The following is a 15,002-nucleotide window of genomic DNA, read 5'->3' as shown; positions in this document are numbered from 1 at the left end:
TGAGCAGCTCAACCCAGGACTCTTTCTGTGCAACTCGAACTTCGACTCGAACCCGAACCCGAACCTGAAAAAGACCCATTGCAATGGCTGGACGACAAACTGACAGGCTGACTCGGCTTTGGGTTTGTCCGTCTGAACTGTCGTCGACGTCTGATGTATTACTCGGCGTGTAATTCCGGAATCGAAATATCAACAAGCATAGTTTGGTTTGCAGCTGTCGTTTTGTTATTGCTGCTGCATGAGACTCTTGTGCCTCAACAACAACAATACACACACACAACAAAAAAACGTCGTAGCACATGCCAAATTGGGTTGGGGGAGGGGCGCATGTAGAGGGGTAACCATTGAAATTTCTGTTTTGTTACGCCTTAGAAGGTTCGTTGGACTCTACCGAGGTCTTAAACTGATAAGGAATTTCTGAAGCATTTTGTTAGGGGAGAAATATGAATTTCTAGACATTTCAAAACTTTTCATTCTTCTCCAAGTTCCAATTTCCTTAAGTTTTCTAATGTCCAGTAGAAATTTGTTTGAGTTCGATTTTCTTCTTAAGTTTTATATCTCGAAGTTGCATTTTTGCTTTGCCAATAAACTTTTTCTTCGTCTTAAACTCCTGGAGGTCTGCCCATGCTAAGAAGCTTCAAAACTACAACAAAAGATAGCCATATGTGGCTGCGAAAGAGCTCGTGATCTTATCGTATTTATAGAATGGAATAGGAATTTCCCAGGTTCCTAGTCAAACTATCTTTAAATGTGCAAGGAATTTGGCAAAAAAAAAAAAAGATCTAGAACTTTCGGAAGTGGTTAAGTTGTTAATAAATTGTCGTGGATTTTATATCGAATGAATGTGACTTGAAATTTTATTGGGAGAGAGTAGTGTGTGGCAAAAGAAGAGTGGGTTTTGCTTATGGCTCCCCAACTGGACCAACTATCTATCCGACCAACTTGCACACTGTCTGCATGTGCGCCTAAGGCTGGGCACCGGGTGCTCATTAAATCTCTCGACTACCTGGTCGATGCCTTTGGCCTGGCTTACCGGTTTTCAAATTTGGGATATGTGCTCACGTTTTTCAGCTATTTTAAGTAACAATAACGAGAGAGTGAAAGACTGAGAGGAAAACACTGTGAGAGACAGAGGAGGCGAGCGAGACAGAGTGTGAGAGAGAGTATGAGTATAAGTATGAGGCAACTACAAAAGCTGTGCTGGGACAGGCCACAAAAACAAGAAGAACCTTCGAAATATAAACAGCAAACACAGAGCAGGGCCACGGGACAGAGCGACAGAGAGAGCTCTACAAAATCTGAGTGAGTGAGGGAGCGAACGAGAGAGAAAGATAGAGGGCCAAGTACGAGAGTACATTCATAAGATATTTTATACACAGGGCCGCGAGGTTCAGCTTCTGCTTGAGCCACAGAGCTACAGCTACAGCAACAGCTTCAGGTTTGGGTTCAGGTTCAGATCCATAGGTAGAGCAACTCGTCTGCCTAACCTCCTCCTCCTTCTGGTCTTCTTCGTCTGTACGTAAAGAGCGTTCGTTGCGCTTTTGTTTTTCCATTCACGAAATTCCTGGAAATTTGTAGATCAGTAAATCTCAGCTTGGGTTGCTTTGCCGCTGTCGCCGCTGCTGTTGCTGCTTCAGTGTCTTTCCTATGAAGGCGGTGTGCGCTCATCAGGACACTCTGCCGTGTGCAATTAGCCTAACTAAATCGAAAGCTTCACGAGCTCCACTCTAATGAGTAAAGCGTGGGAGCTTCCGAGCGGATGTGAAGATTTCATTTTGGAGATGAGGGGATTAGATGCGAAGTACAAATCAAATTAAGGCACAACACACAGTTCGGCAAACAAACTCAAACAACAAACTGACAATCAAACCGAACGGACGACTAACAGATGTCCCAAATGCGGCTGAAACTAATGCCTGAGAAAAAGAACATTGAAAAGGAAAAGTGGAAAAAGAAGTAGGAAACGACAGAGACACACGAGGACGAGAGCGACGACGAGGACACACGGCCAAAGGAAACACACCTGGACGACGTGAGGCGTTGTTGCGTCTTGCGCAAAACTCTCTTAGACTCGGGAAAGAAGCACCCTTAAAAAGGAAAAACCAAAAAGTAGCAGCACCCTTCAATGGTGTATGTTATGAGCTCTGAGTGGTGCTCGCCTTCCGTGTGGTAGCCCTAGCCATCTAGACATAGTCATAGCCATAGCCCTGGCCCACGAGGCACTTCAGACGTTGCGTCCTCTGTGTTTCAGTTTGAAAGTGGAACGAACTCAGCACTAAGCACCGAGCACTGAGACACCATACAAAAAAATCCACAAATGTCGCCAGCTAAGGTAATTTACATACCCTGTAAGTCGGCAATCAAACGGGTATATCTCAAAAGCTGTGTAATGAACAGCAACAGCAATTACTATGTAAATTCGTATATCTAATGACCACAGCTCATGCTACTCAATGTAAATTAAAACAATAATGTGATACATAAGAGCATTACGCATTTATAACTCTCCCTTGGCCATTTGAATTTTATTGCAATTAATTCAAATAATTACCTCTGCTTATCCTGAAGATTTCATCATTATCGATAAACAACAAATAATAAAATAATGAACAATAGCTTTACATATTTACGACTGCCTGTTCTTGTTTCCAAAATTTCATTGCAATTAAATTGAAATAATTTCCTCTGCCTAAAGATTTCATTACAATAGCTTGATAAACATCAAATTTATATCTGCATAGGGTACACAGGGTATCTGCAGGTCGACACGCATCATTTGCATAGCTAGTTACCCAATGAGATATTACGTTGCCTGTTGTCCCGTTTATAATTGTTGCAAAAATGCAACAGCAGCTACGTTTTTAAGGGTGCAACGTGATGGTTGCCCGCCAGGGATCAATCTCCCTATCTCTCTCTTTCTCACTGTTACTTGCATACTCCCTCTCCTGCTCGCATTGTTCTAGTGTTAGAATTGGGCTGCTGCTGTTGTTGTTGTTGTTGCTGCTGTTACTGTGCGTTGGGTTTCCTGCAATTCAACAGGAAATGGAAGTGGTTTTTTGTTGCAGAAATTGTAATGGGAACGACGCTCGCTGCCTGCTCCGTTGATGAAGTGGAGCGCGTCACAGTGGGACGGACACACGTTAAGGAGGCGCCACAACGCTACGCTGATGAATTAGGTCGCCACGTTGTTGCTTAGCAATAGAGCCAGCCATCTCTTTCCCTACTTTGCGCATAGCTTTAGTTGTTTCAGTTTTTGGGATTCCTGCTAATTTATGGCATAAGCCTCTAAAGTGGGTCGAAACACAATTCGTAAATGGTTTTCCTGCGTGTCCTTAATACCATAAAACACTCCCTTTTTTTCCTTCTACAACGAGGCAATTTATCAAATCCTGTACCTTTCTTCGTCAAAATCATGAGATTAAACTGTAGATGCTGCATTTTGAGTGAGGAAATAGGGAATTATTTAAACACGAAATGCTCTTTAATAAAATTACAGAAATTTCTGAAAATAGTTATTATTTTGTGCAACTAACGGTGTTTAATTTGATTTTGATTGTTTTATGAAATATTATTTAAGACTAAAATTTTTGCTCAAGAATAAAGTTTCTTAATTTTATCCTATTGGTAATTAAGCTTTCAAAGCCCAGTCCCATTTTTATTAAGTTTCAGCCTACAGTAACGCTTTAAAATTTTTTTGCTAAGAATTAAGGAATCTTGACTATTTTTATTTTTTTAAATTTTTATAATTTTATGGAGAAAATAAATAAATTCTCAATAACAAGGAACAATTCTCAAATTACAAAAATCATCAAATACCTCATTGAGGCTCTTACCACTGAGCACTTGCTTGCAAGGTTTGCCCCACTGTGCTGCAGTTAGGCCCAAGCTCAAGCGAGGTCCGCACGCAGAATGCCACAAGAGTTGAGAGCCCAAAGTCCAATGCAAGCATTGACATGTGCCAAATGTCGGCGATGGTGACGACGACAGCAAAAGCGACAACGACAGCGTTTGCCCCTCCGGCAAGGGTGACCATCGTTGCCCGTTGCAAGAGGGCTGCCACTGAGCTAATAATTAAAGTAAAGCAACAGCAGCAGCAGCAACCCCTAAGCGGGGGATTCGAACAGCGCATTCAAAATAGGGTGAACACCATTTTTTTTTGCAAAAGCCTTCGGTGAATTATAAAAAAAAAAAAAAAACGAGAACGCTTTGTAAATTAGAGCAGAGGGGCAGGCGAAACGCACCCTGGCTGAGGGGTGCCGAGGGGTGAGAGGAGTCGGCAGAGGGTTGTCGCTATTACAACTAATCAATTGTTGTTGCAGCAACAGAAGAAGTGCTATGGAATGTGGAAATTAAGAAAACAGCTGGCGTTTCTCGAATTGCCTATAGCATCTTCCAAGATCGAATCGAATCCTTGACGCGCGTGTCAAGCAAAAGGAAGAGATTATGCCTAGGGTCTGGCTTAGGTTTCAGAGTGTAAGGAGATAAGGTGATATTTAGTCGCCTCCTCCCTACTTCCCGACCTCCCTCAATTGAAGAGTAGATGCAATTACATGCGTGAGATTTCGTGATTCGAATCGCAAAACGAGCGAAACGGAGCGGGTTAAAAGGGGCGTCGGGTTCGTTAGCCCAGAGGTTACCAGGTAGCATCCGGAAAAGCGTTAAACCTTTTTCTTTTTTTTTGCCCACGACACGCGAGCTGCGCTACATCCTCCTTCCCTCCTCCTCGCCTAATGCATTTTCATTTTTTCTTGTGTGTGTGAAAATCAGCAGAGCATGTCAAATCCGTAGCCGAAGAGTTGCACCCTCCGTTCTCTGTCCTCTCGTGGGATTAATTAGCATTTGGTTTAGGAATTCTTAAATTTGGGTCACCCCACATAATTTATGTATGTTCGCATTTGAAAACGGATTTCGGATTTTGTTAAATTCGTATGCGGATCGGCGGTATGTCAAGTTAATGTCAAAGCAAATTGCAACAGGGAAAATACTGTGCCTCGAGTTTACAACACGTTCAACATTCAAATTGATTTGTAAACTCTACTTGCTGATGATATTTAAATATGGGATAAATCCGTTGACACAACCCGTTTTGCATACCCTAGGGCAACAAGAAATAGGTATTACAAGGCTGTGATGTAGGCAGGATGCAAGGATTATGGAGTTTAAAATAAAATTCAGTAAATTTGCCAGAGATTAATAATAGAACTTAGCTGGTGAAGCAATTTGAGAATTGACTTCTAATATACCCTATATATTTCAATTTCTAGCTATACCTTTATAATATGTAAAGGGATTTTAATTTTAAACTATTTCCCCTTGTCGTAGTTCCCAATTTGTAGTATTTGTATTTTATAGGGTATCATCGCGTCTGTCTTCCTCGCTAATTCTCTTTCTCTTTGGGAATGGACTTCTAATATACCCTATATATTTCTTTTTCTAGTTATACGTTCATAATATGTTTAAGGATTTCAATTTTAAACTATTTCTCCCTTGTCGTCGTTCCCAATTTTTCAAATTAGTATTCTACAGGGTATCATCGCGTCTGTCTGCTTCACTCGCTCTCTTTCTCACCTTCAACTTTAGAGCCAGCTTGTTGCCGTGTGACATTTGCTATGCAAACAACAAAATTCCTGGCCTGGTCCTGGCCATTTGTGGACTGACAAGTTATCTTTGATGTACTCCGAGAGTTCATTTGTATGGGATCTAAGCTGAACTGATATTGTTTGTTTTGTTGTAGTTTGTATTTTATAGTTTGTAGTTGTAGTTGCAGTTCCTGTCAACTTGTCCACGGTTCAGTGGACTGTCAAGCGGCTGTCGAAGGGTGAATAACACCTCAGGTTTGGGTAGAGGTTCAGGTCCAAAGGGAAAGAAACAAGGGCTCAACCTCAACCTCAAGCTAAAAGCTAATGTCCATAACCAGAACCTGAATAATTATGTATGCGTATGTTTGCAAGTCAGTTTATGGAAATAAACTCAATTGCCAAGTGGTTTTTCACTTCATTTATCAGGCTAATATATGGAAAATCCTTTTGTGGATTTGAAAAAAACTTACCAGCAGTTTAATATAAGTAAAAGCATGCAATCTGTAAAGAAAATAAGCAAAAGTATTATTATTATTACGATTTGCGATTAACATAATGTAGCAGACGATCGATCTACGAAGAGCTAAAGAATTCTCGACTTGTTATTGTAGATTTCTAGGACAAACAGCTCGTTAGGGGCACAAGAAGTTTTCATTGCAAACTTCATTGAAATTCAAGTGCGTTTTGCAGCCTAAATCAACAACAACAACAACAAAATTCGTAGGTTGATGGGAAGATTTTTTTTTAGAGCAGAACAGAATATATAAGAAGGTAACACACAACCAACAAAGTTGTCAAATCAAACCAAAAAGAAGGTAAGAGCCTGAGGATACTCTTCGCCAACAATGTTTGGTGTTAAAAATATGAGAGGCATTTATAAGTTGTTGTTGGTGTGTGTGTGTTTTTTTTAACTCTTTTTTGCTGGACGATGAAGACGGCGTGCTTAGATCCGTGAGGAGCTTGAAGCGGGGGTCCAAAAGTAATACCCAGTCATGGACCTGACTGGGTTGGGTATTTTAAAAACGCCAGCGATTTATGCGTCTGTCAGAGTCAGAATCAGCATCAGAGTCGAGTTCAGTTGAGTTGCGTTGAGGCGGCAGCATTCGAAACCTGATTTGATGACGGCGCAAGAGTTTAAAGGGCTTGCGTAGGTAGAAAGACAGAGAAAGATAGAGAGAGAGGGAGAGAGTAAGTCTCAGACTTCAGACAGCGAGTCCAAGTCCAACAAGACTCGGAGACGACGCTGTGTGAAGTCGCCAGACTTTACTGAAATTCCTGGACAAAGTGCCTCGGCAATAGAAGGAGGAGAAACTGAAGCTGAAGTTGATGCAGGAGCACCATCAGCAGAAGCAGCAGCAGCAGGAGTTGTGAGCTGGAGCTGTTGCGTCTGAGTTGCAGCATTCCACCAATGCTGACTGCTGCCACATGTTGCACACACTGTGAGAATGAATTTAATTAAAGAAAATTTTTCCAACATTTGCAAATCCAGATCCAGACCAATGCAGCGCCATCACACATACATACATAAAACATACTCGACTAGTTCAAAGTCTAGTACTTCGTCTGCACAGTGATTCCAAATCGCACACATTTCAATAATCGATCAATTCGCCGCGATTATTGCGAAACTCACCAACGTGATCAGACATTAAAGTTTGCCATTAAATTGAATAACTTTCGACTCTCGTAATTTTGCATGTAATTGACGGTTAAGAAAAACACAAAAAAAATAATTGACCACACAAAAAAGAAAAGAAAAAAGAAGTTATCATAAGTGAGTTTAATCATTGGGGAAAGTTGCTGAACAAGTTTGTCACGAGCCTAACTCGTTGAATCTCTTAATTTCCTGGCTATGATGGCCTACGATTAAGCTGGCTATCACAAGTTTTGAATGAAGATCTATTGCGGGTCTTGAAGTCGCTTAATTTATCTAATCAATCAAAACACCTAACTACATTCCGTCACTTCTGTAAATTGTTTGGTGAGTGTTAATTTGGGGACTCAAAACTGTTAAAGAAGTTTTCCCCTTTGTTAAGGACTTTTGGTTAATCATATAATTAAACTTCATTAATCTATAAATTTTATATTATTTTAAACAATAAATTTTGAATGTTTCTGAATTATAGACAATATATAAAATATATATTTAAGAGAAGCGTTATATTGAAAAACCGGATAACATAAAAATCCTTAAATATTTTTGCAATAAGCAAATTGAGTTCATCATAGTTTCAACCTTTTCTTTACTAAAAATGTTTGGTAAACAATCCAATGTAAAGCTCCTCAGCTAAGTTTGTTTTTTCATCATAAAGCAAATTTCTTTTGACCATCTCTTGGTGCGCGTAAACAAGTCAGTGGAAATGATGACATGATGCATTTAATTTAATTTGATTGTTCCATATACATTTGTGGCTGCATCTTGTGCACTGTGCATCTGCGGCAACTTTAGCAGGCAGCAGGCAACAATGCCAATTAAATCACATTTCAGTGGCACATTAAAATGCAATAAATATATTTCTGTGTGCGTGTTTTTCTGAGTGTGTGTGTGTAAGCGCAGCGGCTGCCATTGGAGCGTTAAAAATATTTCATGCTCAGCGCAGGGCAGACGGCGACGACGACGACGATGACGACGTATTGCTCCCCAGACCGCCTTGTTGCCACACACTTCCCACACAGAGGAGTCGTTGGTGTTGCAAGCGGCGGTGGCAGCGGCGGTGGCAATAGTCGAGTCGGCGTTGTGTCCTTTTGCGCATGCTCCAAAAACTACGCGTAGATGTTGAATGTCCGATAAAAGCAGCCACCAATGGCAGCTCAGCAGCTCTACGGCTTCCCGAAAAACTAAAACTACCAGAAGGACAGATCTGGGTGGGGGGGAGAGGGGGAAAGTGGTGCATGCAATGTCCAGTTGCAGCTTCAACTACAAATGCAACTGCAACTGCGTCTCTGAATCCAACTCCGAGTCCATGCTGGAGCATCGCATATTTACCGCTCTCATTGCATTTTCAGCATAATTTGGCGTAATTTTAGTACAGCGGCATCTGACATTGTTTCGGTATTGGATTCGACTTTCGAAAGGGTCTCACTCAGTGTGTGTGTGTGTGTGTGGTGTCCACTTGCAACATTTTTGCTGCGAGTTGCGCCATTGCCATTCGATGATGAGGCTGCGAGATTGGTAGGAGAGCGTGAAACTCGTGATATCGAGCTGGCCACGAATTATGCTGCGGAATATTGAACAGTCTCAAGGTTGTCCTTGTCCTCCCCCCTCCTACTTCCTCTACCTGATTCACTCCCTACACCCCCTCCTTGCAACCAGGTGACTCCAACAGCGTGACTGGAAGAGGAACAGAGACTCAGGCGACGGCTTTTGTTTTATGTCTTGCCAGTTTCGCAATAAACAACAACACGGGCAAGACGAAGAAGAAGAAGAAGTCGAAGAACAACAACTGTTGCAAGTGTAGGTGAGACAAATGGCATGAGTATCTGTAAAAAGTAAGTCTCGACACATGTAAAGCGATACGCTCTCAATGCTTCCGATTATCCATCAGACTATGTAGCTGCAATATTGCCACACGAAAATTAATTTCACGTGATCCATTCTCGCAAATTTATTTCATTTTTATTGTTGGTGTAATTCGCTGATATATGTTGCAATGAAGAACAATCTACCATATTTATTAGTTATCAATAAGTTAAGGCAAATAGGTGAGCAATCAAAACTCAATATTTTAATAAAATAGTAATGATATTAAACTTTTGTTGACGAATCATTTTAAGCACAAAATGTGTATAAATTCAAGAATTTAATATAAAATTTAAAAACCACAGGCAAAAGTTTAAATTTCTTGTTGATTTATGACCGCAAAATAATATAATGCAATAGTAAATTATAAACTTCTTGTTGAATAAATACAAAAAATACACATTTTTGTCAAGTTTCAACAAAATTTCTACAATTTGACTATCTAAAGTTTAGATTATAAAATACTTTTGTAATACTATAACAATTTAGAAACTAAAGTTCAGCTTACAAGCTATAGTTTTAATAGAATCATTAACTATTATGTTGCAACAACTTGATAAAGCAACATATTTAAAATTAATGTTCAATGAGATCTCTTCGTGCAAATTTTCAACCTACTTTTTGTTTTATATTCAATTTACTCCATTAGAATCTGAATTTCAGATATATAAACTAAATTTTTCATGGTATCACAACAATAACAATCGTAACAAGTTTCTTGAATTGGAATGCACCTGCTTTCTTCCCTCAACTTTGTTGACAATTGCATATTTTAAGAAGAAGCTTTCGAAAGCACATTTTTGTGATCAACTTTCCAGCTTAACTGTGGCTCGCGTCCTGACCACCAAAGCCGTGTCCAGTTACAGAAGTGGCAAAAGGGGAAGGGTGCAAAAGCATAAGCCAGAGGGAGACAACAAGAAGAAAAAAAAAAACAGAGGAAAAGTAGAAGTAAACCGCAAATGAAATATTTCAGGCATTGCAAATGAAATAAATGAAGTTAAGCCAATTTGAGGTTAAGCCCCAAAGAAGGAATTCATTATTTTTGCACCAACAAACAACATTAAAGTGAACAAGAGGAAGAAGAAGAGCACACCAGACGACAACGACGACGACGACGATGCACAAAGCGGAGGACAAAGACGCGTGTCTTGCGTGTCCTGGGCCTAAAAGTGGAATTTGTGGAACCACAGAAATGCGACAAATGCAACAATAGCTGTAAAGCGAGTCAGCCAAGAATAAGAAGCAGGAGACGAAGAAGAGGTAACACATGGGGAAGAGAAACCGCAATAAACTTGTGTGTGGAACAGATAAGATGCAAGAATGCAAAAAGATAAGCCGACGCAAGAATGAAAAAAATAAAACAAAACACAGAGTGTTTGTTGACCACAAAGGGGCGGGGTGAGCTTACTGCGTGGGAAGTTAGTTTTATTTTGGGGGGACTTTTTTTCTTTTGGGTGCGGTTTCAGTTTCTTGGAGCATTATCTATGGTTCTTATATAATTCGATAATGTAGCCGGCAAATGCAATTTTCTAAATATATAACAAGTATGTACTATATGTGTGTTAGTGTGTGTGTGTGAATATAATAAAGAGCCAAGCAGCAGCAAAGTAATCTAGCAAAAAGTTCACTCGATAACAGCAGCAGAAAAGCTCGTAGACAACGCCAACGTTGCGACGTCGCTGCCCGCGTCGCAGTCACCGTTGTCGCGCTGTCGTCGGGCAACTCCAAAAGGTCCAACACCGAAACGTAAACAACAACCAATAAGGAAAAGAGCGAAACGAGAAGGAACAGCAGGAGCAGCAACAAAAACATCAGCAGAAGAGGAAGAAGTAGCACAAGGAGGGAATGCAGCCAACGGCGGCGGCTACATGAAAAAATAAAAACATCAACCGAAAAGCAACAAACATAGTCCAATACACTGAAGTCGAATTGCGCATACGCTTATTGCGATAATAGTTGTGTGAACGTGTTTGTGTGTGAAGCTTTGCTCTGACTAACGCGCACTAATACATGCACATTTACATACTACATATTTATACATTTGTAGTGTGCAAGTTTATGTCAAGATAAGCATGGCTCTTACATTTTCTAAGAAAATCAAACAAACTGCAACGTTTTTTCCCTTCCGTATTCCAGTTGCAAATACAATACAAAAAGCAGCTGCCAATTGACGGTTAAATTTGAATATTCATTAGACGGCGTTGCCATACTAATGCTTAAAGCGTTGCCATTTCTTTCCACCAAGTTTCGTCGGGTTTCATGGATCACACTTAAAAGCTTCGCTTGCGATGGCAAAACAAGATGCATGCCAAAATGGAAATAACCCTTCGTTGTCTTGAATATAGCAAAAATTATGCGCCGTTTGCAGGAGGCTGTCCCATGATGTTTCTGATGTTGTTGTTGTTGTTTTTGGTGTAACCGAAGTGCTGCTTGATGGATGCAAGAAGCACAAAGAGAGAAAGAGAGGGGCGTTGGTAAGATGCGAGTCTGGGATTTTAACTTGGCGCTGCGTTGAGACGACGACTGCAAGCAGAATTCAGAATTCCATTGAAATCGTTTGAAAATTGAGCCCAGCATTGCGTTGCCTTGGTCTGGGCCTAAGATCTGGGATCTGGAGCTGTTTGGGGGTTGGGGGTGGGGAATAGTCGGGCGTCGTCTACCGTCTCGCAATAAATATACGCCGAGAGTTTTGCTTGCGGCACCACATGAAGCACAGAGGGGATGGAAGAGAAGGAGCCGACTGATGATGACTCTTGGCTTGGTGCAGCCTTAAACTCTTGTTGTTGTAATTGTTGGTACATTGTACACATACTCGTAAAATGTGTAAAAATAACAAAGCAAATGAATTGCAGTTTAGCAATAAAGCAAAAAGGGAAACGGATGCGCGTTACGAGCTTTGCGCAAAAGAGGCTGCTTGCTGGCCACAGGACCGAGAACGCTGTCTGTGTATGCTGCACCCGCATAATAAACCAGAGCTCACACACACACATGCACGCATACAAGTGCAATAAAGTGTCAGAGTTTGTGTAGAAAACTGCAGCCACAAAACTTTTTGCATGTAATTGTCAGGCAAACGCAGACGATGTCGACGACGATGCGACAATAGAGCACACAAGAGAGGAGGAGGAGGAAGGAAAGAGCAACCTCGTCAACTACATACGAACTACAACAATGTTGTCCCCCCCCCCCCCCACCACATCACTCACTAAAATTGCAAGTGCAAAACAGCAGTGAGAGAGAATGCAAGCGAACGAGCGCACGTGAGAGGGAGACGGAGAGAGAGAGAGAGTGAGAGCAACGAGTAACGACGAGCCGGCATATGAAACGTCGGCTCCAAAACAACAACGAAAATATCCGGCAAGTGCCAAAGCTGAGCAAGCGCCACACACAGACACTAGCAGCAACACCAATACACGTGCAAATGGATGCAGCGACTGCGCTGTCGCTGAGAATGAAGCGCGACGCACAAAAACAAGCCGCAAAAAAATCAGGCACGTCTCACACACTCTCACACAAACACAAAAAAGAGAGCGAAGCTCTGTCTGCTCTTTCGCTCTTTCATTCTGTCTGTGCACTCTGCGTGTGGGTTATGTGTTTGTGTGTGGAAGTGAAGCTTAACAGCCAGCATCGACGTCGACGTCGACGACGTTGGCCGACGCTGCAAAATTTCATGAATGGAATTTGTAAATTTTCTTTTCATTTGCAACGTTGCGATGTGGTTGCTGTTGTTGTAGCGCTAATCATGTGCAGCACAACGAAAGAGAGAGAGAGAGAGGAAGAGAGACAGACCCAAGCATGTGGGGCAGACGATGGGCACAACAACAACAACAACAATCTGGATGTCTGAAACGAGTTTTGTGGCTTTCGCATACATACACGGTATTTGTTGCACTTTTCGCTCCACCCTCACTCCACACCCCCTTAACAGTTCAGCTGCGCGGAGAGAATAGAGCAATGATAAGAGGCAACAAAGCACTTTCAGCATTTTCACTCAGATAGAGATAGCAACAGTGCTAGAAAAACTAATGTGATTTTAATTGTCGTAGAACGGTCGCCCCCTTGGGTACAAATAGTGGCTAATTATAGGCTGTGCCAACATTTGGTCAAAAGTGATTTGTGCAGCAAAAAGCGAACAAAGGAGAAGGACTGAGAGGAGCTTAACATTTGTTTGCATTTGTCAAATTCTGGGAATTGGTATTTAAAAAGTGTTAAAAAGCCTAAAGGGAAGAACGAGGACAAAACCCACAGCAGCGGCATCATTGCAATGGAATTTCATTACATTTCGAGACTTTTAGCAATTAAATGGGAGAGAGAGAGACACTTAAATATACACACACACACGCCTAAAGCTTGCTGTGCACGTAGATGCAGGCAATGCGACAACACAAAAAACAACAACCACAACTACTTACATACTCTTTAAAGCACCATTTTGCTAATTTCGTCGCTTAACAGTTTTCGTTGGCTGCTGTTAATTAACAGCACACAAATCGAATGTGACTTATTATTCGATGCACGTAACTTAACAACAAGAGATGTTTAACAGTAATATTTGCAAAGCACTTCAATTGTTTATTCAGTGACATATCTTATTATGCAAACATATTATACAAATTAAAGTATTTACATAATTCCCTCATTTGCAGTTATTCGTAGCATACTTTTTGGAGTCCGTACACAATGCTTTTTAAATTTCAGTTCTAACCTCAAATCGTAAACAGCATGTCGTGCTTAGTGTAAAGTCTAACATAACCACATGGCTGGAAAGAGCATGTGCAATAACAACTGAAGCAGTCGGAGCAGTAAAAATAGTCGATTGGCTTTGAACTTTGCGTTGCCGACGACGAAGACGACGGCGTCAGCGTTGATGATGGGTTAAAGGATATTAACAGAGAATGTTATATATATGTTTGTATCTGTGAGGGGCCTTAATCTAATCAAGCAATGCGAAACGTGTGTCGACTCAAAGACGAGGGCTATAAAACAGTAACCGAAGCAGCAACAGGCAATAAATTGCCAAGGCGAACAAGTGTAAGCCAAGAACAACAAAAACAAAAGCAAGGAGAACAAGGGTTAAGAGTGTGTGGCATATGGAGTGCGGCCATGGTGGCAAAACAATTGCACATGCCTTGAAAAAGAAGTTAAAGGTATACACGTTTGGATTATATAATTACGTTAAGTAATAAACAAGTTTAATTATATAAAACAAATTAATTATCTATATCAATAGACGAGGTGTTATTCTAAATTTCCTGGCTGTACACTGCTTAAATGCTGTTCAAAAATAACTTCAACGACTCAATAGTCAAGGGAATTCTCCAAGAGGTATCATGTAAGCGATTCAACTATTATTCCCCTCTTAAGTTAAAGCTGCTGTTCGATGGACAATCTATAAGCAGCTGTTATACGAAAGGTACAAATTATCAGCACGAGCGATGATATCAATGAGAGAGGGGCAATGTTTAATTAAAAAACAACAGCATGAAAAACGATGTAAAATGCCGTAAAGCAGCCAAGGACCAATGAAGAAGAAGAGGAAGCGTAGAAGTAGGTGAAGAGGAAAAGACAATGAGCAACAGGCAGGCGAAACAGGCAGAACGGCAGCTGGCCAAAAGAAAAACTAAAGGAAAACTGGGCTGCAACCGAGCAGAGCAGGTGTTTGTACAGCATAAATTATGAGCACGTTCAAGGAGTTCTCGGATGTGCAGGATTATAAAAGATCTAAGCAGACCCTGAGAGTAGGAGTGCAAGGGAGAGACAGACTCAGAAAGATAGAAAGAGAGAGAGAGAAAGAGGAAAAGCAAAGCCAAAGGTTAAATAAATTGCAGCATTGTACAGTGAGCACTTCTTCTCGTGTCCCATTCAAAGATGATGCAAAATGTTGTCCTCAATCTGTTCCTTTC

The 15,002-nt window shown here is 41.0% G+C and overlaps 1 protein-coding gene across 2 annotated transcripts in view; it reads right to left on the bottom strand.

Annotated features, from left to right (window-relative positions):
* The window catches only part of LOC117575090 (transcription factor E2f1), a 40,302-nt gene that overhangs the window by 19,424 nt on the left and 5,876 nt on the right, over positions 1 to 15,002 (bottom strand). For both annotated transcript variants that reach the window (XM_034259191.2, XM_034259190.2), the window contains exon 2: positions 6,050 to 6,080. The gene's annotated coding sequence lies outside the window, so the exon portion shown is untranslated. The remainder of the gene's footprint in view (positions 1 to 6,049; positions 6,081 to 15,002) is intronic.

This window comes from Drosophila albomicans, chromosome 2R, assembly GCF_009650485.2.
Source record: "Drosophila albomicans strain 15112-1751.03 chromosome 2R, ASM965048v2, whole genome shotgun sequence".
In the NCBI taxonomy this organism is placed as follows: domain Eukaryota; kingdom Metazoa; phylum Arthropoda; class Insecta; order Diptera; family Drosophilidae; genus Drosophila; species Drosophila albomicans.
The sequence above is the reverse complement of the archived record's forward strand: the minus strand, read 5'-3'. Positions and strand labels throughout refer to the sequence as shown.